General features: G+C 47.9%; 2 pseudogenes; one reads left to right on the forward strand and one right to left on the reverse strand.

Moving 5' to 3' along the window:
• Positions 1-1,042: 1,042 nt before the first annotated feature.
• Positions 1,043-9,816, reverse strand: LOC118547030 (mitochondrial fission factor pseudogene; annotated as a pseudogene).
• A 13,476-nt stretch (positions 9,817-23,292) lies between these two features.
• Positions 23,293-24,238, forward strand: LOC118543393 (histo-blood group ABO system transferase 2 pseudogene; annotated as a pseudogene).
• Positions 24,239-24,505: the final 267 nt, after the last annotated feature.

A 24,505-nucleotide genomic window follows, 5' to 3' on the forward strand; every position in this document is an offset into this window, starting at 1 on the left:
GAGGGGCATTAGGAGGGAGTGGGCTTTAGCCTGGTTTCTGTTGAGAACAGATGAGGTACCCCTGCTCATCTGCTGGGGCTGGCAGGACATCAATCTGCTTTTCCAGAGATTGGAAGCTACAGTCTCACAAAATCATGGCCATGCTTCTCCTACTGGGGTGGGGGACAGTGGCCAGAGGGTCACACCCCACGTGGGTCTTGTCTCTTGCTCCCTCCTTTCTCTCCAAGTTATAGCCCCTTGCTTTTGAACAAGTGTCCAGTGTGCCGATGGCCAAGGTGTCCTGGCAAATGCTGGGCAGAAACCAGGACCTGACATGCAGAGGTGGACCCGTAGGCAAGTGCAGTAGGACTTCGGTGGGACAAGTCCATGGAGCAATGCTCCTCAGGACGCTTGCTGCACAGCCTACACATGGCCTCACACTGATCCCTCCCCCACTGACCTTCCACATCTGGAGGCTGGAGACACCCAGGCTTGGCCTGTCCCAAATGAAGCTGCCCCAAAACTGTGCTCAAATAGCCTCTCTGCAGGGATCACTTGTCTCCTTACCTCTCCTACCCTACAGGCAGGACTGCCATCTGGACACCATCCCTGCTGAACCTTCTTGAGAGGATGGCTTGGGGTCTCACAGTGGGGATGGAGAGTCTCCAATGCTTTGAGGCCCAAAGAGTAAATGTGACTCTCTTGGTTAACCAGTGTTCACTGTCTTAGTGGCTTGGGCTGCCATAAGCAAACACCATAGACTGGGTGACCTGAATAACGGAAATGGACTCCTAGCCTCTACAACTGTGAGAAAATAAATTTCTGTTTTTGAAACCACACAGTCTGTGGTATTTGTGATGGCAGCCTGGTAAATGAATACCGTGAGTAACACTCAGCAGCCCATATACACCCGGAGTCCACCACATGCAACACCATTTCCTGCAAACCAGCTTTGCCTTTCAAAGGGGGAACCCTGATTGACTTCCCAGACTCAGGTGCAAAGGGGTTGCTACTAACCGGCTCCCACGAACCCACTCCTCTCCCCTCTGGGAGGCCCACTCACTTAGAGGGAGTGCAGGGGAGCATGGTTCTCGGGGTAGTGCAGGCTGATGAGCAGAGTCACCAGGCCCAAGCAGCCTCCTTCGGCTAGGATGACACCCTGAGGGTGAGCAGAAGACCTGTCTGCAGGAGCCCCTTATTTAGGCTTTGCCCAGTTGCAGCTTAGGACCCTGGGCCAGGAGAGCCCCCCAGTGCTCCTCCCATCTGCTCCCCATGGCACCCCAGATACTAAGTCACTTTCTTGGGTCTGCTGGTTAACTTGGTGTCACAGCCACCCCCAAGACTCCTCCCCTCTTAGGATGAAGCACAGACTGCTTCACACCCATCACACATGGGCAGTCCCTCAACCCAGAGGAGCATGCAAAGACTGAACTCTTCCCCAGCCACATGAGGACACCTCCACATTGACATTTCTTAGTAAATAAAATTACCTGCCCAGCCACTGCTCTGTTCAGTGTCACACATGCTGACCCCTTAGAGACCTCGCACGCAAAAACACATTCTTATACAGGGCTGCACGTACTTGGCGTCCCTTCACACACATACAGGTAACCCTTCCCCTTCACAGACATCCTTGCCCCACAATACTCAGTCCACATGGACCCTGCCCCACTCACAGATTATATGCACAGGATATACCCCGCCCCCCCGAACACACACGTGCCCATGTCCCCATCACCTCACCCCACTCATCCTCGGTTGCCTATGCAGACTCTCCTTTCGCATAGACTCTTCCCCACACACTTGGAGGGAAGGGAGGGATTTTCCAAGTGCATCTCTTCCCTGGGACCCTTTCCAGAGACTCCAGGCCTGGAGGGTGGACAGAGTGCTCTTTGTAGGCCGGGGTACGGTTGGTCATGGTGGTCTGGGGGCATTTCTTTCACAGAAGAAGGGTCCTAGCCCCTCCCTGCTGTGTCTAGGAGACTTGAGGACCTTGTTCGTCCCGTGTTGCCACAAAGGCAGCGACTAATGGGGCAGGCAGCTCAGGACCTGAGGCCGGCATTTGCCCCCATTCCCCTTACTGACTTCCAGATGTGGTCTCTGAGGCCTTGGTCACAGAGGCTCATCTGGTGTCACTTGAAAAGGCATTTGACGCAGAAGAGTGGAGACCACAAATCTGGGCTGCAGGAGGAAGTGGAGGAGCCTTTTACCCCTTCATTATTACCCAGCTCTCCTAGTCAACAATTCTTTACATTCAAATGTCAGTGTTTAAATTACTAGTGTGACTTTAATGAGAGCGGCTATTACAGGAATAAAGAATGAGCCCCCTCTAGTCAGGGTTCCTGTCCCAATCCCCCAGAATTGTTACTGGAAGGTCATGCAACATGCCATAGAGTCGATGCCTTCTTCTTCAGTTACTGGTTTACACTGGATTTCCAGGATGCCCCAGGCTCCGGGTTTTTCTCCTGTTTCCCTGGTGGTGGCTTCTCAGTGTCTTTTCCTGATTCTTCTTTCTCCCCTGGACCTGTTCTCTGTTCACACTGACTGTGATGATCTCATCCGGGTATACATGCGCTGGTGGCTCCCACTTTCCTTCTCGCATGGACTTGCATCTGTGTGCCCAGCTCGCTGCTCACACCTCCACATGGATGTGGGCGCCCACCCACCTTTCCTCCACACTCACACAGGCCTTTTTACTGCAAGCCGCTGCACTCCACTCAGGGCTTTCTCTGGTCACAGGAATGTGCTTGTCCAAAGTGCCGGAGAATTCCTGCCCTGCAAACAGCCTCCTAACGGAGATGCATGGGGCTCAGTGAACAAACTCCCAGCCCTCCGCGCTAGGGTGCAAATCTGAGGCGTGTTCTCCAGCTCCCTGAGGTCCCCAAAAGGACTGAGTCCAGTTGCCCACGCTGAAACCTGCCTGCCCACCTCCCTCCTAGGATCCTGAGCCCAAATGAACTACTTGTGCTCAAGTCCAGCCTAAAGCCCATTCTCAACCCTCGGTTTCTACACCTCCATGTCATGGAGTTGAATGTCGCGCAGGTCAAACGTTTGGCCTTATCGCTAACTCTTCTCTCTTGTCGCACTCTACACCCCTCTATCGGAATCTGACCCTCTCTTTGTCCACCGCCACTGCCCTGGGCCACGCTGCTTTTGTCCCATCCGCAGTCTGTTCTTGACTTCGTCGGACCGCAGGTCAGTCCGGGTTGCCCTCTGGGACTCTGGTCTTCTCAGCCCTGCCCGCCGCCCCCGCCCCCGCCCCCGCCCCCGCCCCCTCTGTCAGGTGCCTCACCTCTTCCAGTCTCCCTCCCCGCCCGAGGACCGCCCCCTGCTGGCCTTCTTTCTTCTTCCGCATTTGTCCCTCTGCCTCTGCGCAATGCAAGTTTCCGGAGGGCAGGGCTCTCCTCTGTTATTTATGACGAACAGCGCCAGGCATACAAGGAACGCAATAAATATCTGTTGAACGCCTCTCCCGCAACCCGCGGCTCCTCTACCATCCCGGTGACCATCTCTGAGACCCATCTGCAAGCTGCGGGGACCCACCGGAGGAGAAGAATCCGCTTCCTTTGTCCCAAGAGTCGCTCAGACCCGCAGGTCCCCGGACTACAAATCCCAGAATACGTCGCGCCTCCTGCGTCGTTCGTGTCCTTTCCGAGGTGGCGCTGAGCCTTCTGGGAGGTGTAGTCCATGCGTCTCAGTCTTTTTTTTTTTTTTTTTTTGCGGAGCCTTGGGGATCCAAGTTGGGCCTCTACTTTTTGGCTGTTTGGCTTTTGCCAGCGATGTACCCACTCTCGAAACAGATTTCCGCCTTCTTCGCCTGGTTGGGGGGCTCCCTCCCTCCTGGGGTGGGCCAGGCGCCCTTCACAGGTGCCTTGTGGGAACATTTACATTAGGTGTCTGTCACCTAAATTACGGGCTGGCGTGTCACCCATCTCTACGTGGACACCACCCCACGGAGGGCCGCACACACCATTTCATTCATTGGTTCAACAGCATTTGACCACCAGCTGCTTAGTCAGATAACAAACACTTAACTGGATATGTGCCAAATGTGATGTAATTTTAACTGGAAGACTCTGGTTACTGTATTTAAAAGGGCCTATAGAAGGGCAAGGGCTGAAGAGGGGGGCCCGTTAAGAAACTGTTACAAAGAAAACCACAGGCCCCAAGTGGTGTCACTTAGACTAAACTGTGGCTGGATACGTAATCTAATTGCGGATTCAACCTCCCCCAGAAGTGTAGTCTTAACCCGTCAGTCAGGGATTTTTCAGCCGGCACCCCTGAGTCTGCCAGGTGGGCCCTCTCCATCCTCCAAAGAAAGATGAGGTAATCTGCATGATACCTTTGCTTTTCCCCCAAGGGAAAGTGGCCTGGAACCATCTGTTGCTTTTGCTGATAAGTTCCTTGGGCCACCTTCCTTCTATAAAAATCTTCCATTTTGTACACCCTCTCTATTTGCTAAATGAAATGAAGCCCCATTCATGAATCATTTAATAAAGCCAATTAGATCTTTACAATTTACTCTGTTGAATTTTTGTTATTTAACAAGACTTCTCTCTGTGTGACCTTGGGCAAGTCAGTTAACACCTCCATGACTCAGTCTCCCCATCTAAAAATGAGCATAACAATAGTATCCACCCAGGCCCCAAGTCAGTAAACCAAGACTTATTACCTAATGTAACTGCAGCTTCAAGGCCCCAGGAATGTCACCTTTAACCAGTCAACATGGTTGGTCAGCATTAGGAAACTATCTGATAGACGCCTTCTGTTCCCCTTAGGAGTGTGACCTTGCCTAAAATGAAAGATTCTTTGCTAATAGTTTCCTTTTTCCTTCTTCCTCTCTGCCTTTAAAAACCTTTCCTATGCTTAACTCAGGGAAACTCTCCTCTGCTTGCTAGATGGGATGCTGCCTGATTTATAAATCATTTGATAAAGCCAATTAGGTCTTCAAATTTATTCAGCTGAATTTTATTTTTACAGAGGTAATGAGGGGGAATTATTAAGAGTAGTGCCTAGTAGAGAGACAGATCCATGCACAATTTAATAATTCTCATCATTAAAATCAATGCCACCAGCCAGGTGAGAGGTAAAACTGGTTTTGGCCAGGTGGTAGTGATAGAGCAGGCAGTTAGTTAGACATGAACTGAAGGCAAAGGTGGTGATAAGTAGATGACACATTAGAAGGCTGAGGGCACAACATCCTGACTTTGTGGCTTCCAACACCCCGGGGGGGTTGACAGACCAAGAGCCACAGGTGTGGAACTTGCACTCTCCTCTTCAACCTCTGCCCCAGGGTAACCTATAGCTTCATTATAATATATTTACATTGTGGTTTCTACCTCCCCCATGGGGAAAGATGGCCCTGACAGTTCCAGCAAGAACCTTGTAGGAGTCCCTTAGATGATTGGAAACAACTTCAGTCAGAGACTGCCCTGGCTATGACCCATAACCTCTGCAAACATGAAAGGAAAAGACACCCCTAACCCCAGTGCAGTTGACACTCTGTGCCTACCCACCCTCCCTTCTTGAGAGTGTACTGTCTTTTTTGTTTTTTTTTAAAAGATTTTATTTATTTATTTGAGGCGGGGGAGGGAGGGAGGGAGAGAGAGAGAGTACAAGTAGGGGGAGTGGCAGGGAGAGGGCGAAGCAAGCTCCTGCTGAGCAGAGGGCCCTGGGATCATGACCTGAGCTGAAGGCAGATGCTTAACTGACTGAGCCGCCCAGGCGCCCCTAATTTCTCCTCTTTTTTAGTTTTCTACAGAATTGTCACAATTAACGAACATGTAACTCTTTCATGGGGGGGATCCAAGAACCGAAACCTCCATTCACACGACCCAGACTCTCCCACCGGTAACATGAGCAATGGGGCTCAGGAGAAGTAGTCACGTCCTGGAGCCGGTTTTCAGGTGGAGCCCACACATTGTGCTGAGAAATTGGATGAAGGGTGTGATATAAAAGAGTTTTGGCCTGAATAACCAGGAAGACAATGGAGTCATTTCCTGAGCGCAGGAAGCCTGGGAAAGGCTGGCTGTTAGGAAGCATCAGGAATTGAGGTTTGGGTATGTTAAGCTCAGGAAGCCTATTGGACACTCGATACAAATGTTGAGTAGGCATTTGGATATGTGACTGGAATTTGGGGAAGTCCAGGCTGTAGGGACAAATCTGGGAGTCATCTGGATATAAATAGCTTTTGAAGCTACTAGGCTGAATGAGGTCACTTGGGGAGTGAGTGAGATGGAGAAGCAGCTTGAGACTGAGCCAAAGGGCGAGTCAGCAGGTAGAAGGCTCTGGCTAGGAAAGCAGCAAGGACAGGAGCCCCACCTAGGTAAGCATCTAGCTCTGCCATGTGGGAGATTTGTGGCTTCAGGCAAGACAGCTAACCTCTCTGAGCCTCAGCTTGTTCACCTGGGGAGGAAATAGGAATGGCCATATTTAGTTTGCAGGACTGTGGGACGATTAAAGTAAATAACGCAGCTACAGGGCCCTGCCCAAGGCCTGGCTGCAGTAAGTGCTTGGAGCAACTGTGACCCTGGAGTGACAGACGCCTCACTCCTATCTTACCCTTTCCCCATGGATTTCTACCCAGGGGCAGACACACAAGAACTCAAGACACTCAGAGGGAGCAACCTGCAAATGTCAGGCCCCAAACATTCCTCCTCTAGTCAGCTCGCTGTCCAGGTCTTAGGCAGAGTTCAGAGCTGGCTTCCTTGTTCCATTTCCTCTGGTCAACAACAGATGGGCCTTGGAGCAAAGTGCAAGTCTGCAGGGATGGCTTAGAGCCAACATATGGGCCGGGAAGAAAGAGGCACATTCTCATCTTTAATGATATAATTTGTGTCAATTATAATTCAATGAAGCTAAAAATAGATTTTCAACCATAAAATAAAGCGATATAATAGAACTCAGAAAAAAATTAAGGAAAGAAAGAGAAAGAAAGAGAGAAAGAGAAAGAAAGAGGCATATTCTGTGGCTCTCCTCCTGTCTTAGTCTGTTCTGGTTGCTCTAACAAAGTACCACAGACTGTCAGCTTATAAACAACAGAAATTTAGTGCTCACAGTTCTTGAGGCTGGAAGTCTGAGATCAGGGTGCTAGCCTAGTTGGATGAGGGCCCTGTTTCTGGTTCACAGCAAGTGCTTTCTCACTGTTGTCCTCACGTGGTGGGAGGGTGAGGAAGTCTGTGGGGTGTCTTTTATAAAAGCACTAATCCCATTCATGAGGGATGGGATCCACCCTCATGACCCAGTCACCTCCAAATCCCCATCTTCTACATGATCACATTGGGTATTAGGATTCCAACATGTGAATTTTGGGGGGACACAAGCATTTCGATCATGGCACCCCTTGACTAGTAAAACAGGACCAAAGTGTTCTGTGGTGGGAATCAAATTCAGGGTTCTGATCTGTGAGTGGCGCCTGAGGGCCAAGCTTTTCCATAAGAGGTGGCCTAGAGTTGTGCATTGTCCAGAGCATGCTGACTGGTGACAGGCATCAACTCTGCTCTGAGGTTTCTTTTAGATAGAACTGTTGTTGATTTTGCCCTTTTGTTTACATATTATTTCCCCAGGCAGACAGATTTCTATAGTTTTGATTCAATTATTATTGTTTTTAAACTGGCTTTACCCTGTCATGAGTATATTTCTGACCATCTCGATTTGATATTTTGTATCCTGGCCTCTCAGCTAGATTTGAGAGACTCTGTAGTTTTTTTATTATTCAGTTTGCTAGCCACTTCAGATTTCTTGGCAAAGATGCAGGGAATGCCCTAGTCCATAACCATCCAGATCTCTCAGGATGGGTTATTGTGTGATGGCTGCACTTGGCAGTGTTTTGTCCAGTCTTGTACTCATCAGAGGGATCTCTCATAATTACATATGGCTGTCATCAAGAGAAGGTTAAATTGTGTCTGCTATTTCTCTTTTCTGAAGTGGAGAAGTCTCATGTAAATGAGCCTCATTTCTGGGTGTTCAGAATAAGGGAGGCCCAAGCAGAGATAAGGAACAGAAAGAAAGCCAAGATGATTTTAGGGCTCACTATTTTATTCCCTTCTCTCAGTTGTTCCTATTTTGTCCAGTATTGTAGTTGCTTACATGGCTCAGAGAAAAGATGAATTCATGGAGGTCTTGCTTCCATCCATGTCCCTGCACTGTTCTACCTGCCCTCCACACACAACACGGTTGATCAGTTCCTGGTGTACCCTTATTTTGGAAGCAAATGTCTACATGTACATTCTTATTCACTCCCCTGTTCTCACAGAAGGCAGCATGCTGTGTGGTCTGCTCTGTACTTTGGTTGTACCTCGGGGATCCCTTTCCCTTTCCACATAGGGACACGCCTCTTTCTTGCTATGGTGCATGGTACCGTAGTGTGTGGATGTAACTACTTTATTCGACCAGTTTCCTATTGATAGGCATTTGGGTTGTTTCTAACATTTTGCCTTTACAAATAAATATTGCTTCAAGTGAAAAGCTTATGCATATGTTATTTTCACTTGTGGAGGCAAATCTTCAGGATAGATCCCTAGTAGTGGGATTGTCAAAGGGCAGATGTATCTGTAACTTTGCTAGATGGAGCCAGAACCTTCTTTTTGGTAACCTACTATTTTGCATTGCCAACATGCCCAGAGTGCCTGTTCTTCCATAGCATCACCCATGGAACATTTTGTCAACATTTTGGATTTTTGTCAGTTTGATAAGTGAGAAATAAGTCATGAGAAGTCAGTGTGATACGATTTGCATTTATCTTATTGTGAGTGAAATTGAACATCTTGTTATATGTTCAAGGGCTATTTGCATTGTCTTTTCTGTGAACAGTCTGTTCATGTCTTTTGTCTATTTTTTAAAAGATTTTATTTATTTATTTGAGAGAGAGAGAGTGCACAAGCATGGGGAGCAACAGGCAGAGGGAGAAGCAGGCTACCCACTGAGTAGGGAGGCTGATGCGAGACTCGATCCCAGCACCCTGGGATCATAACCTGAGCCAAAAGCAGATGCTTAACTGACTGAGCCACCCAGGCACCCTATTTTTATGTTTTTTTTTAAAAGCATTTTTCTTCTTGATTTTTTTTTTTTTGCAAATTCTTTATATTTCCTGTGTTGAGACAGTATTTTTGAGAGCTGAGGCTACATCTAGCAGAAAACCAGAGCCAGCTATTAAGCAGCCAGAATGCTACAGTAATTGAATACATGACCATGTCTCTTTTAGCACGCTCTTTGTTCTCCTCTTGTAGAAGTTGTAGACGTCTATTTAGTCTGATTATCTGTCATCTTAACGAAGCTGCATCTACAACAGTCATGTCGTCTGAAGTTCCTTCAGTTGTTGTATCTATATGTGACCCGCCATGCATGGAGTCAGCTCTAACCAGCTGTCCATTTTGGCGAACAGCATTTTCACTCAAAGAGAACTCTCTTTTTAGCCTGCCAACTGCACAGATTTATTCATTTTGAGGGGTTGGAGGAGGTCTTTCTAAATCCAGAAAATCTAGTGGTGTTTCACTTCGTGTAAGTACATGAGGTGGTGTTTTTAGTGCCAGAGGTTTAAAGGGAGTTGACTGAATAAGGTCAAGATCTGCTGGTCTTGAAAATGGAATGTCTTCATTATTTCTTGCTACAACAATCCTCTCTGGAACCTGCATAATGACACTAGCATTTGGAACTCCTTCTTGGAATCCTCGTTCCAGGTCGGCATTTGGTGGTGCTACCTTTAATTTCTCCGGGACCCTCATTTGCTGACTGATACCTTCGGTGTATTCCATTTCATACTGAATTCGACTAATCTCCGCCCTCTCAGCAGCAGTGGGAGAGGGAAATGCTGCCGCACCCACTAAATGTGTACCAGGTATGGCTATTTGGCACTATCAGCTTCTGTGCTTCATATTAAACCCTTTAACTTGCTTTCATGTGCCTGTGCTGGAATCAGAGCCACTTGTGTCCCCCTGGGTCCGCTGCAGTGTCCCCGGTGAGGGCCGCCACCCGCCGGCTCCCGGGGCATTCGGGCGGGCGCTCCCAGAGGCTGCTGGCCGAGCTCTCGAAGGTGCCCAGGCAAAGCACTGTTTGGAGCTGCCTGCAGCGGCTCTTCTTGATTTTTTTTTTTTTAAAGATTTACTTATTTGAGAGAGAGAGAGAGAAAAAAAAAACAACGGGTGCGCGTTGGAAGGAGGGGCAGAAGCAGAGGAAGAGAGAGTCTCAAGCAGACTCTGCATTGAGCATGGAGCCTGACAGGGGGCTCGATCTCAGGAGGTCCCTGAGATCATGACCCCAGCCGTTCAACCAGCTGCGCCGCCCAGGTACCCCTTCTTGGTTTTTATTTTTATTTTATTTTATTTTATTATTTTTTTTTTAAAGATTTTATTTATTTGATAGAGAGAGACACAGTGAGAGAGGGAACACAAGCAGGGGGAGTGAGAGAGGGAGAAGCAGGCTTCCAGCCGAGCAGGGAGCCCGATGCGGGGCTCGATCCCAGGACTCTGGGATCATGACCTGAGCCGAAGGCAGACGCTTAACGACTGAGCCACCCAGGCGCCTCCCCTTCTTGGTTTTTAAAAAGCTCTTTATATATTAGAAAGATTAGCCCTTTATTTTTGATATAAGTTGTATTTTTTTTCCCCTTTGATCGTGAGACTGCCAGTTCCTTCCTGAAACCTCTTCTGCCCTTGTCCTTCAGTTTACTCTCTGGCTGCTCTCCTCAGAGGCCTTTGTCCCCTGCCTGTCAGTCATGTTTGTGTCTTGCAGTAGGTGCCCTCCTGTCTTCTTATACCCTCTCTCTGGATGGCCTTGGTCATAACTGAGGCCTCAGTGGGCATCTCTATGCTGTCTCTGTGCACCTCCAGCTGGGACTGTCCTTGGAGATCCCAGCCGCCTGCCCCATCATTAATAGATCCTGCACTCAGATATCATCTCAGGCTATGTGGTTCCCAGACTGGACTCAGTAACACACTTTCTCTTGTGACCCTTCTCCTGGGAGGGGCAGAAATCTCTCTCAACCACATCTCTGAGCTTCCCTACCTCATATCTACTGGTTGCTTCGCAGATTCTCGGTGGGGAAATCTCTCCTTTTTGTACAAACTGGTGCTCCAAGAAGTTCATGTTGTTCTGGTCTAGGAAGATCTTGCATGGGGGGTTGAGGGCTCCACTGGGCAGCACTACCCTTCAGTCTCTTTGACTTGCTTGGGGTCCACATGTCTTGACTAAATGTTATCCACCTCTGCCCCGAAAAGGGCCATGTTGGTTCACACAGATGAGAACGTCCTCCTGGTACATTTGTCCTCCTTATGCCATGTGTCATTGTGCGCTTCAGCCCTCCAGGATGTGCCGCAGCAAGCAAAGGCCCCTTTTGCACTTGGAAGATTGTGGTGTCCCCCCAGAAGGCTCCAGTCCTGGAAATGCAGGACAATATGAGCCAGCTGGGCCGTGTTCTTTCTATATAAGTATGGATGTGCTAAGGCTGGGCTTAAGCAGTCAGTGACTGCATCGTGGCACAGTGGGGTTTGGAAGTCCCAAATAGCTCTCACCACGAAGGAGTTAAACACCTCTCTTGGTGTTTCAGAAAAAACACTGTCCAATTGTCTGTTTCTATAGCAGAATTCTCAGTGCTGTGAGAGTCCTTAAAGGGCATCTAAAACTTAACATGTCCTAGATGGCACTCAAAGTCTTCACACTGGGAGATACTCTGTCAGTGTGCCTTGTCTCTGCCAGCAGGATCAGCACCTCCTCAGCTAATTAAGAGTGAAATGCAGATCTTATTCCCCATTTCCGCTTGCCTCACTCTCCACACCCGTGTCATCTGTGAACCACCCAAGAGCGCTTTCAGATGCATTGCCAAGAATGGTTCAGCTCCCACCTGATCTTGCCCCAGCACCAGTGACAAGCAGCTGCTCCCTCTGCAGCCAGAATGCACCTGTTGATCCTGCCGTCTGACCTTGTTGTTTGGTCCTTGGCATCAAAACTCACGTCCTCAGGTAGGAGCTCCCCTTGTGGTGAGCACAGTATTACAGAGAGTTGTCGAATCTCTACGTGGTACACCTGAAACCAGTGTGACATTGTGTGTCAAGTATGCGGCAATAAAACAAACGACCCCCCTCCCCCCAAACTCACGTCCTCAAGCAGAAGCAACCTCAGGGGTCTGCAGAACCAGACTTGTGGTGTGGAATGAGGGAGGCTGTGGGTGGCACAGCTAGACTGGAGAGCAGATGTGGCCCCATGGGACAGTGGACTGCTGCTGCACGGCACCTGGACCCAGTGTTGTTGGATCTTCCGATTCTGTCAGGAGAAGCTTGAACTGTGGATGTAAAAACTGTAAAATCTCCTTCCCTTTCTTTCACAATTCTTTGAACATGCCATCCTCCTGCCTGGTTTTTATTTTATTTTCCCCTCCATTTCCTACCCTTTCTAACGTCCCCCCAGGCCTCTTGGACGCCTGAGTTAATGCCTTTTTGGTTATGCATGTACCCTTGTATGTCATGCAGTGAGGTTTGTGTATACATGCTTTTCCTTTATGTACATATTATCCAGCTATAGATCTGGTGCTTGCACCCCTTGCTTAGGAAAGTTTTAGTATTGATCCCTGTTCATTGTATCATCACCCCCATGATGGGCCAGAAGGTGCTTCTAACTCCCACACACAAAGCTGCAATGAGCTCCCTCCCAGCTACCCTCCTACAGCCCTCAAACTGACCTGGGGCGGGAGTGTCATGCCATGGGATTTGTGTGCTTAATCACACCAAGTGCTGACAGATTGCTGTCCAGAAGAATGTGTCATCGATCTCCACACCCCAGTAGTGCCTTCCACCTGGCCGCACTCATGCCAACCTTTGTATATATACAAAGGGTACAGTGATATGTGATTTCTGTGTTAATAAGATTTGTTTTAATCATGAAGTTTGAACAGTATTCAAAATAGCCTATAAAGAAGGCCTTTCATGAGAAAGATGTTGCACAAAGGGAAATTTTTTCTGTGTGTGATTACTTGCCTCTGTAACTATCCTATAAAAATTTGATATTTAGAGCTTTCATAGCCTTTGTGATAGAAAATAGAGCAGTTACATCTCTCGCCCTGGGGTTATGGTTAGGTGGTTAGGGTTAGGGTCATGGGTTGTCCTAACCCTAACTCTAACCCTAACCCTAACCCTAACCTTACCATCCACACATTTGGTTTCTGCTCTTTGTAAAGGAGAGAAGAGATTGGAAAATGAGCCAGTTTGTTCTCTGGGGATGGGTGATTAATGTTGGGGGGGAGTAGGTGTGACTCCGGGGCTCCCTCCTCCCAGGGACACGAGTGAGGTCTGTGTGCCTTCCAGTCTCTGAGATGAGAGGACGCAATGCCCAGGGCAGGAGCCTTGAGTTTCCTACCAACAGCAAATTTGCTTTTTCAGCAGTTGGAAGAGCTTCTTGCCATCATGGGAGAATAACAAGAACACTGGATGGGCGGCTGCAGCCCCTGACCCTAGAGACCTCTTCCTTCCTTGGGCTTCAGATTCCACAGCCTTGCAGTCAGTCACCAGTGATGCAGAATCTGCTGCTTTCCCAGCCTGGCATCTGTTCTCACGTCCAAGTCCAGCACCTCAGCTTGTCTTTGGGAACCATATCTCATCTGCCTCCCATCCAAACAGATCCAGAGGGCAGACTCCACTTTCTACCCACCTCACAGATGGGTGTATGATCCAAGTTTACCCAATCCCTTGCTCTATCCTCTGGGTGCTCTGATGGCTTCAAGGATGAGAGTGTGAACCAAACCAGGCCAAAGACACTTAAAGCCATGACTTTTCGTGGAACCGAAGAGAAAGAGAAACCCTTCCCAGTAATGGATGGTGAGTGGGTGTTAGCCTGGAGTTGTGGGAGGCCCCAGATGCAGTGAGAGAGACTGTGCCTGTGAATGAGGCCACCCCAGAGCACTTAGCAGGATGGAAGGTTGGAGAGGGTCCAGGTCACATTCTGAGAGTGTTAGCCCCTGGGCCTGCCAGGTCCAAACCCACTCTTAACTTGTCTCTTGCAAGTATTAATTTATTTCTACTGTTTAAAAATATTAATTTATTTTACTTCAATGTGTCCAGTCTCCTGCAAGCCAAAAAATCCTAGCTGTTACATCAGAACCCACAGTTCCTGAGACTCTCTGTGCAAGGTGTCCTCACTGGGAGGAGCATGGCTGGGGGAGACGAAGTAAGTGGGTGGGGTCAGGTCTCAGGGGAGCTCCAGAACAGTTCTGTCCCTGTTCCTTCTCTGTCCTGGGAGAGGAAAACCCCGGAACAGTGAGGGGAGAACCTCACTGAGAACAATTATCCCTGGAAGGCTAATTGGTCTGCTCGTTTTTTTCCCATTATTTTAGGGTCCATTTTGTTAATGTGTATCTTTACTAAGAAATAACCCATTTTCTCTAGGTTTCTGGTCTGATGCAATAGGTTTCTCTTATTTGACCTTTAATTTCTCCTCTTTTTTTTTTTTTTAAAGATTTTATTTATTTATTTGACAGAGAGAGAGAGAGAGAGAGTACAAGCAGGGGGAGCAGCAGGGAGAGGGCGAAGCAGGCTCCTGCTGAGCAGAGAGCCCCATGCAGGGCTCGATCCCAGGACCCTGGGATCATGACCTGAGCCGAAGGCAGATGCTTAACTGACTGAGCCACCCAGGTGCCCTAATTTCTCCTCCTTTTTAGTTTTCTACAAACTGTCACAATTAATGAACAAATATTGATACGTTATTTTTAGCTAAAGTCTGTATTTTATTCAGGTTCCCTCTGTTCTGCCTTTTCTCACTCCTGGATCCCACGCAGGGCACCAAGTGACATGTGCTCATCATGTCTCTTTAGGCTCTCCTTGGCTGTGACAGTTTCTCAGACTTGCTCTGTTTCATTGACCTTGGCAGTGTTGAGGAGGACTGGTCAGGCATTTTGTAGAAAGTCCCACATTGGGATTTACTTGTTTTCCTCATGATTAGACTAGGGTTATGGGTTTTGAGGAAGCAGATCAGGGAGGTAAAGTGCTTTGTCATTACTTTATAACAAGGGAACACTTGTTACGATCCGTGTTAACGTTGGTCACCTGGCTGAGGCAACGTTGGTCAGGTTCCCCACCAGGAAGTTACTCTTTCCCATGTGCAGGAAGACATTGCTCTGAGCCCCCACTTTAGGAGAGGAGAGTTAGCTCCATTTCCTTGATGAATGGTTGAGTATCTACATCTATTATTTGGAATTCTTATAGGAGAGGTCTATTCAATCCCACTTATAAAAAACTATGTAATTTGTTAATAAAAATGCAACCAAGTAATTTAAAAGATCCCAATCCCATTGGCTTCATTGAACAACTCATGAAACAGGCAGCATCCCATTTAGCAAAAAGGAAGGGGCTCCTTTGAGCTGCAGGGAGGGGAAGGATTTTAAAGGCAGAGAGGGGATTAAAAAGAAGAAATTACTAGAAAAGGATGCACTATTTTAGGCAATGTCCCCCTCCTAAGGGGTACAGAAGGGGCCATTCAGTTCATTTTCCAGGTTGACTGGTTAAAGTTTATGTGGAGGTGAGGGTGTGGGAACTGTAGTTAGGTCAGGTAGTAAGTCTTGGTTTGCTGGCTTGGGTCTCTTGACATAAGTGACTCCATTTTGGGCCTATGGTTTCTTTTTAAAAAATCATTTATTTTTACTAGTGTGGACACCAGGGTAGGTTATGCTCCAGCACTACAGTGTTTGGTCACTGGCTCATTCCTCCTTTGGTGATGGAGAGCGCTTTCCATTGGCTCCTGTTTTCCGTTGACGTCATTCCATCTCTGTGGCTCTTTTCTTGGTACTTCCTTACTTTCTGATACGTCAAGATTATCCTGGCTCCTATACTGACTATCTCAGTTCTAGTGTCAGCAAGTTCTTCAAGGAGTCCTGGTTAGTAGAGAATGGTATTAAAGTCTTACACATGGGAGCTAAATGTGCTCAGCGGACAATGCAAGGCAATATATGCCTGTATTCCCACCTATGTCGACACACCTAATGATAAAGATTTCTATGTGGAACCGTCTGTGTCCATATTAAGCTAAAGATGAGTTTATACTGATGTCTCCAACCTGATCCATCACCACGTGGAGATCGAGATCTTTTCCCTTTGCTGATCTGTAACTTCCTACTCTAACAGGGACAAACCTGGCTCTCACCACCGGCCATTTCTTTAATTCATTGCTCCGTTCCAGATTACAGATGTGGTGTTTTCAGAACTGTAAGCTACCACTCTGATGGCAGAGAACTTTATCAAATAGAGTCCATTGTGTACGTACAGTACATTTTTTCTTTAATCTACAGATTCCATTCATTTCCAAAGTTACTTAGGTCAGCACGTTTTGTCATACAACCTACAGTGAGGGTTTTTTTCCCATATGTTTCTAATACAGTTAGATTATGTGTCACGTTCTGTATTCCATTGAACAGGAGGAAGAAATTTTCCTTAGTCCAACATTCTTACCATGGGAATAAGAATGAAATTGACATGAGACAGATTAATAGGAAAAAAAACCCCCAAAGTGTAATGATGTGCACATGGAGACCCCATAATGAACCTGAGGTCTAAAGAAATGACCAAGGAAGCCAAGTTTTATACTTTTTGGACAAAGAAAAAATAAACCTGTGATGAAATCGAAGGACAAAGAAAACTTAACCTTGGGAGCTTCAATTAGTAAGGAATTCTAAACAGAATTTGGGCTGGGGTCGTAAATTAGTAAAGAGTAACAAGGGTTGTTTATACAGCCTTATGGGCTCCAAATCTCCCATCTCTGGTGATGTTGAAATCTCTTTACCTCCTGGTACAGGGACATCTTCACATGGGAGATAGATTTCCCGCTTCTAGGGGGACAGAGGAGGGTCTAAGTGTCCTCACTGCATAGGCTGTCTCTTAAGTAACTTTTATTTAAAATGATTTATATGTCAAAGTGGCAGGTTTGGGGCAGCCTGCCCTTGGCCCCTACACCATCCTGTGGCACTCCCACATCCTAAATAACTTAATTTCAGTAGATCATGATTTACTCTTTGGGATGTAATCTCCACACCCAACATGGGCCTCAAATTCATAACCCCAAGATCAAGAGTTGCACGCTCCACCAACTGAGCCAGCCAGGTACCCGAAAAGGTTTTGGGTTTTGACAAATGCATAGTGGCAGGTATAAATCATTAAAATGTCATGGAATTCACCCCCTGATCCTTTTATCATCTCTAGTTTTGCCTTTTCCAGAATCTCCTACAAATGGGGTCACTCAGTGAAAAAGAATCCTTTTCGGACTGGACTCTTTCACTTAGAAAAATACATAAAGTTCATCCATGTCATTGTATGGGGTGATGGTTCATTTCTTTTTATCGCTGAATAGATTAACAGGAGAAAAACAAGTCAAAGTTTAATAGCATGCATACGTCCTGTATTCATGGGAGATACCCAGGAAAACGGAATAATTCCTTGAAGTGGCCCAGCCCTCACCCTAAATGCCATCTTCAGCGAAAGATCAAAAGATTTTGGGTGGTGGGAAGGCCAGTTAAGGGATGTTATCAGATGAGCACAGTAAATGAGGGTATGGTTATTACACAGATTTAAGTCTGTGCCTTCTCTTTTGGTAAGAGTTTCTTGAGTTTTAGTAATTCTGTTCCTGATACAGAGGGAGACAGGCTTACAAATGGGACGTACCTTTATAAGCGTACATTTCACTCACCAAATGGCAACTTTTACCCAGTTTTCAGAGATTCTCCCATGTCTGCTGTTTCTTAAAATCAGCCCAAATAACCTTTGTGCCAAAGGGGCATATTTTGCGTGGCATGTTCTGCTTCCTTCACATGGATGCACTCAGTTTGCTTATGGAGTCATTTATGGAAGGACATCCTGGTTTCTTTAAGTTTGTAACCATTATGAATAGAGCTACTGTGCATAACTGCATGTGAGTTTTTGTCTGGAAATAGTTTTTCAAAGCAGTTGGCTAAATACTAGAAGTGCAATTGTTGGATCATACCATGAGACTTATTTAGGTTTGGAGAAAATGCCAAACTGTCTTCTGAAGGGACAGTTGCTGCCATTCCTCACCTTCCAGCAATTGGTATTCCTGTTTTTGGAGTTTAGTATTTGTGATAGGTGCGCAGTGCTGTCTCACTGTTGTTTAAATTTGTACTTTCCTAATGATGATGTCGAGCATATTTTGTATCTGTATATCTTCTTTTTCCAGGCATCTGTTCAGATCGTTACCCATTATCAGTTAGGATGTTTATTTCCTTATTGTTGAGTTCTGATAGTTTTTGTATATTTTGAATACAAATCTTTTAGCAAATTTGTGCTTTGCAAATATTTCCTCCCAGTTTGTGGCTCGTCTTTAGTTTTCTGAGCAAGGTCTTTCACAGAGATGAAGTTTTAATTTTAGGAAGTTCATGTTATCAATTTTTTTCTTTTGTGGATTGGCTTTTGGTGTTGTGTGTTAAAGCTCATCACCGAACCCAAGGCCACGTGGATTTTCTTTTATGTTTTCTTTTTGATATTTTAATACTTTTACAAATTAAATTTATCTACAATTTTGAATGAATTTTGGTGTAAGTTGTAAAGCCTGTGTCTGCATTTCACTTAATTCCGTATGGTTTCTAACTTTTTCTATTTCTGGAGAAGTCAGGGGATAATTGGACTCCATTTCAGTTCGAATTTCCAAAATGTAATGGATTCAGCTGGACCCCAGAAGGGACAGGTGCCTCCACTGAACTGAGCGCAGCGCATCCTGCACTGCCCCCACCTCCCGCAGGGGGCGCCCGAGTCCCGCTCCGCGACCCGTGGGGGGCGTGCGCGCTCAGCCCTCCTCCTCCCTGCGCTGACGGGCGACCTCAGGACCTCAGGACCGACCCACTGTGCTGACGCCCAGGCTTCGGGAAGACGAGGGGCCTCATCCACAGTCAGGAGCCGGCCTCCTCAGGACCCGCTGTGGAGGATGTGGGTCCGCGTCCACGCTGACAGGAGCCGGGCCTCCTCAGGACCCGCTGTGGAGACTTCGGGAGGACGTGGGTCCGCGTCCACGCTGACAGGAGCCGGGCCTCCTCAGGACCCGCTGTGGAGACTTCGGGAGGACGTGGGTCCGCGTCCACGCTGACAGGAGCCGGGCCTCCTCAGGACCTGCTGTGGAGACTCCGGGAGGATGTGGGTCCGCGTCCACACTGACAGGAGTCCGGCCCCCTAAGGACCCGCTGTGGAGACTTCGGGAGGACGTGGGTCCGCGTCCACGCTGACGGCAGCCGGGCCTCGTCAGGACCCGCTGTGGAGACTCCGGGAGGACGTGGGTCCGCGTCCACACTGACGGGAGCCGGACCTCCTCAGACCTGCTGTGGAGACTCCGGGAGGACGTGGGGCCGCGTCCACGCTGACAGGAGTCCGGCCTCGTCAGGACCCCCGGGAGGAGAAGGTGAGGAGAAGCCGCCTGAGCGGGGCCTGCGGAGGGGGTGCGAGCTGCCAGGACCCCGCGGAGGAAGGGCGCGCTGTGGAGATGCCGGGCTTTGTGTGCGCCGCCGTGGGGTCCGCGCGGGGCTGGGCGCGGGGCTGTCGGCTCTCCCCGTCCTGAGCTCGGATCCGCTCCGAGGTCCCGCGGTCTGTGTCTATGCGCCACTCGGATTCGGTTCCTGGGGCCGCTCGGACCGTCTGCAGTCAGGGAGGGGACCCCCGCCGCGGTGCTCGTGCTCCCCGGGCCTCGGCCCTGCGGGCTCCTTCCCGCGTCCACACGGTCAGGATCCGGGTCGGGCTCCGGCTCCATCACGGAGGTTGGCGTCTCTGCTGCTCCGGGAGGTGCGGACGCGGTCGTTCGGAAGAGTAACCGGCTCCGCGGTGAGCCTGTCCCCGCAGCACAGACACTCGGTCTCCGCGCTCAGACCCCCCGCTGTCGTTCGCTCCCCACAGTCACCACGTCACACGGGCGCGTCAGTGCGCTTGACCCCGAACAGGGACACGGTCCCGCGGACCCAGCACGTAACCCGAGGTGCGGAGATCGTCCCGGTGTCCACACTGTGACCCAGCCCGCAGGCCCACTTCCCCTGTCACCGCCGCCCCACTGTCCGAAGCGTCCTTTTCCCCTCGGAGCCGGTTTTCTTCTTCTGGAACTGCTCCCCACACTTTGCCTTATGCGGGTAACCTCGGTGGATGCAAAGAGCGAGATGGTTCCAATCTGGACTTTTCTGTCTGGCTTCTGTCCCTGCGGCTGTTTTCAGTGTCCACCCACGCTGTGACCTGCATCAGTCCCTCATTCGTCTTTTCACTGCGACTGAACATAAGAATATTGACCACTTACCACATTTCAGGTGCACAGTGGCCTCAGCTGCGTCCCCGCGGTTGTACATCCTTCTCCCCGAGGGGACTCCGTGCATGAGACACCAGCTCCCCGTTCCCCTTCCCCTCGGCCCCTGCAGCCACACTCTGCTTTGTGTCTCAGGACACTTCCTGTAAGTGGAATCACACGGTATCTGTCCTTCTGTGACTGGCTGATGTCACTCAGCGCAACGACTTCCAGGGTCAATCCGTGTTGTAGCCGGTGTCAGAACTCCCTTCGTTTTTAAGGCTGAATCGAGTTCCACTGTGTATATACCACCTTTTGTTTATCCATTCATCCGTCAGGGACACTTGGGTTGCTTCCACCTTTTGGCTGTTGTGAAAAATGCTGCTCTGAATAAGGGTACTTCTACTTTCAGTTTTGGGGGGCATATATGCTGCAGTGGAATTCTGTGTTTAAAATTTTGAGGAGCCACCATATTTTTTTCCACAAATGAACCATTTTACTTCATTCCTTCATAGGGCAGAACAAGATTGCCATTTATGGATCTACCTCATTTTGTTTATCCTTTTCCCCATCGATGGACATTTGCATAGTTTCCGGTTTTTGCCTGTTGTGAACACTGCTGCTATGAATATTTCTGTACATTTTTGTTTGTGCTTTCAATTTTGGGCGTATATATCTAGGAGTATAATTGTTGAACCATATGGTAATTCTACTTTGATCTACTTGAGTAAATGTCAAAATATTTTACACGTAGACTCACCATTTTTCACAAGCAAGGTTTAAGGGTTTCAGTTTCTCAACACCCTTTCCAAAATTTGTTATTTTAGTTTTCTTGATTATAGCGATTCTGTTGTGTGTAAAAGGACATCTAACTGGTTTAAATCTTCATTTCCATAAAAACTAAGGATGTTTAACATCTGTTCATGTGCTATTCACCATTTGTATGATTTCTTTGGAGAAAGGTGTATCCAAGTCCTTTGTCCATTTTAAAAAATGGGTTGTCTTTTTGCTGAGGAGTTGTAAAAGTGCCTTACATATTCTGGGCAACAGACTCTTATTAGATAAATAATGTGCAAATATTTTCTTCCATTCTGGGGCTGTCTTTTCACTTTCCAGATAGTATCTTATGATGTACAAAGATTTTTAATTTTTTTTTTTTTTTTTTTTTTTACATTTCTTTTTTAAGAGTGAGTGAGAGAGAGTGTGCGGGTGGTCAGGGGCAGAGGGAGAAGGAGAAAGAATCTTAAGCAGGCCCCACACTCAGTGTGGAGCCTGACGTGGGGCTCGATCGCATGACCCTGAGATCATGATGTGAGCCAAAATTAAGAGTCAGATGCTTAACCAACTGAGCTACCCAGGCACCCAGAACAGATTTTTAATTTTGAGGATATTATTTTATCTATTTTTTTCTTTCCTTTCTTATGCTTTGGTGTCAGATCTAAAAGCATTGCTAGATCCAAGGTTATGAAGATTTATCCGCATTTATTTCTTCTAGAGTTTATAGTTTTACCTCTTACATTTAAGCCTTTAATTTATTTTGAGTTAATGTTTATATGTCGTGGGAGGTAAGGGTTCAGTTTCATTCCTCTGTACATGGATAGCCAATTGTCTAGCACCCTTTGTTGAAAAGACCATTCTCTCCCCCAGTGTAATGTTGCCACCCTTGTCAAAATTCAGTGGACCATAGATGAAGGGGTCTATTTCTGGGCTCTCAGTTAAATCCCACTGATCTGTATGCATATCTTTTAAAAAAAATTATTTTATTTATTTATTTTAAAAAATGTTTTAAATATAAATTCAACTAATTAACGTATAATGTATTATTTGTTTCAGGGTGAATGCATACCTTTATGACAGTATCACAATGTTTTATTTACTGTTGCTTTGTATTAATATTTGAACTTTGGAAGTATGAACTTTCACCTTTGATTTTCTTTTTCAAGATTGTTTTGGCTATTTTGTGGTCCCTTGAAATTCCATATGACTGTTAGGATTAGCTTGTGCATTTCTTTCCAAAGGCCTTTGTGAATTTTCTTGGGAACATATTGAATTTCCACATCGCATTGTGTACTATTGCCATCTTATCAATAGTATGTCTTTTCATCACCATGGGGTCCTCAGATTTATGTAGGTTTCCCTTTCTTTCAGCAATGTTTTGTAATTTTCAGTGTACAAGCCTTGCACCTTGATTACATCTATTCCTAAGTATTTTGTCAATGTTAATGTTCCCTAAAATGGAATTGTTTTCTTAAATTATTTTTTGGATGATTCATGGCTAATGTATACAAATAAGAGAGATTTTTGTGTATTGATATTAACTGGCTGTAATCATTTTTTGTTGATTGTTTAGGAAGCTCTCTATATAAGATGATGTCATCTCTGGTCTCTGAATAGACATAGTTCTACTGTTTTCTTTCACATGTGGATTTCTTGCCTTATCATTCTGGGTAGAACTTTCAGTACGATACTGAGCAATGAGTGAAAGCCAGCATGATGGACTTGTTTGTGATTTCAGGGTAGAGCTGTCAGTCCTCAAAATTGAGCATGATGTTTGATTAGAGTTAGAGTTGGGTTAGGGGTTAGGGTTAAGGGTTAGGGTTAGGGTAGGTGACCCTGTGACCCATGCAGCCCCACAGTCAGCATGCTGGAGTCAGGAACACTCCCCCTGTGCTGAGCTCCCGGGCAAACCCTGCAGGTCCCCTCCCCTGGCTGACCCCCTGAATGTTCTGTCCCCACCTGCCATGAGTTGGAAGTCCCCACAACCTCCTCTTCAGGTTTGAATAATCTGCTCCAGTGGCTCATGGAACTCAGAGAAACATGTGTGATTCTTGGGCACAGCCATGAATCTCAGCTTCTTCATGATGGGGGCAGCCCAGCAGCTGAGTGACCATGCAGGGCTGCCTCTGCAAGTAGGGCAGCAGCAGCTGGGTTCTGCACATCGCTTTTATTTCATTTTTTATCAGAAAAGCAAGGGCAGATGCCTCAAAGCGTGGGAAAGGAGACCAAAGGGATGGCAAGTATCCTGAAGCTGTAAAGCAGTCCTGCACCCTCCCCTAGGGGCAGGCACGCAGGGAGGCAGTCATGGGAGAAGGGAAGAGCGGGATGTTTGTGCTAGCAAACGCCAGGTGCAGAAAGGGGGCCTGAGGGTTACATTCTTTCCTAGCTCCTGACCTGTGCCCTGCCCCTGGGGATCATGGGATCCTGCTCCTACTGGGCCATTGCGTTCAATAGTCTGAGAACAGGAACGCTGCTGACGTTTCAGCTGCTTCCACAATCACTCCTGAGGGCTTACAATATATTTTCTAAGAATAACTCCACTCTTCCTCCGTGAGGTGGACTACCTGGTATGCACAGAGGTGGACATGAAGTTCAGCGACCACGTGAGTATGGAGATCCTGTCCCCCCTCTTCGGCACCCTGCACCCCGGTTTCTACCAGGCAGCCCGCAAGGACTTCAGCTACGAGCACTGGCCACAGTCCCAGGCGCACATCTCCAGGGACAAGGGCGACTTTTACTACATGAGGGCCTTTTTTGGGGGGTCAGTGGTAGAGGTTCACCGACTGACCTTGGCCTGTCACCAGGCAATGGGGGTCAACCTGGCCACTGGGATTGAGGCTGTGTGGCACAATGAGAGCCACCTGAACAGGTACCTGCTGGACCATAAGCCCATTAAGGTGCTGTCCCCAGAGGACCTGTGGGACCCTCAGCTGCTGGGCTGCCCCCGGAGGACCTGTGGGACCCACAGCTCCTGGGCTGTCCCCGAGAGGATCTGTGGGACCCTCAGCTGCTGGGCTGCCCCCGGAGGACCTGTGGGACCCACAGCTCCTGGGCTGTCCCCGAGAGGATCTGTGGGACCCTCAGCTGCTGGGCTGCCCCCGGAGGACCTGTGGGATCCACAGCTGCTGGGCTGCCCTCCATCATGAAGAAGCTGAGATTCATGGCTGTGCCCAAGAATCACCAGGACATCAGCAGTGGTTATTACTTGAGGAGTCATTTTGGTTCCCACCGGGTCTTTCACTTGAGTTAACAGACGAGCCCGAAGGAAGGATGTCATCAGTTAGGAAGTACAGACGAAGGTCAGAGTGGAGGTGGTTAAAGGCCTCTTTCACTCAGAGAGCGGGGGAGCTCCAAGCTTTTTCTACACACCTTGCCCTGCTCATCGCTTCCAGCTGCCTGGCCCTGAGTTCTGTCCTTTCAATGAATTGGCCATCTAGGAAGTAACATGTTTCTCTGAGTTCCATGAGCCACTGGAGCAGATTATTCAAACCTGAAGAGGGGGTTGCGGGGACCTCCA

This window comes from Halichoerus grypus, chromosome 5 (genome assembly GCF_964656455.1).
Source record: "Halichoerus grypus chromosome 5, mHalGry1.hap1.1, whole genome shotgun sequence".
NCBI classification, from domain to species: domain Eukaryota; kingdom Metazoa; phylum Chordata; class Mammalia; order Carnivora; family Phocidae; genus Halichoerus; species Halichoerus grypus.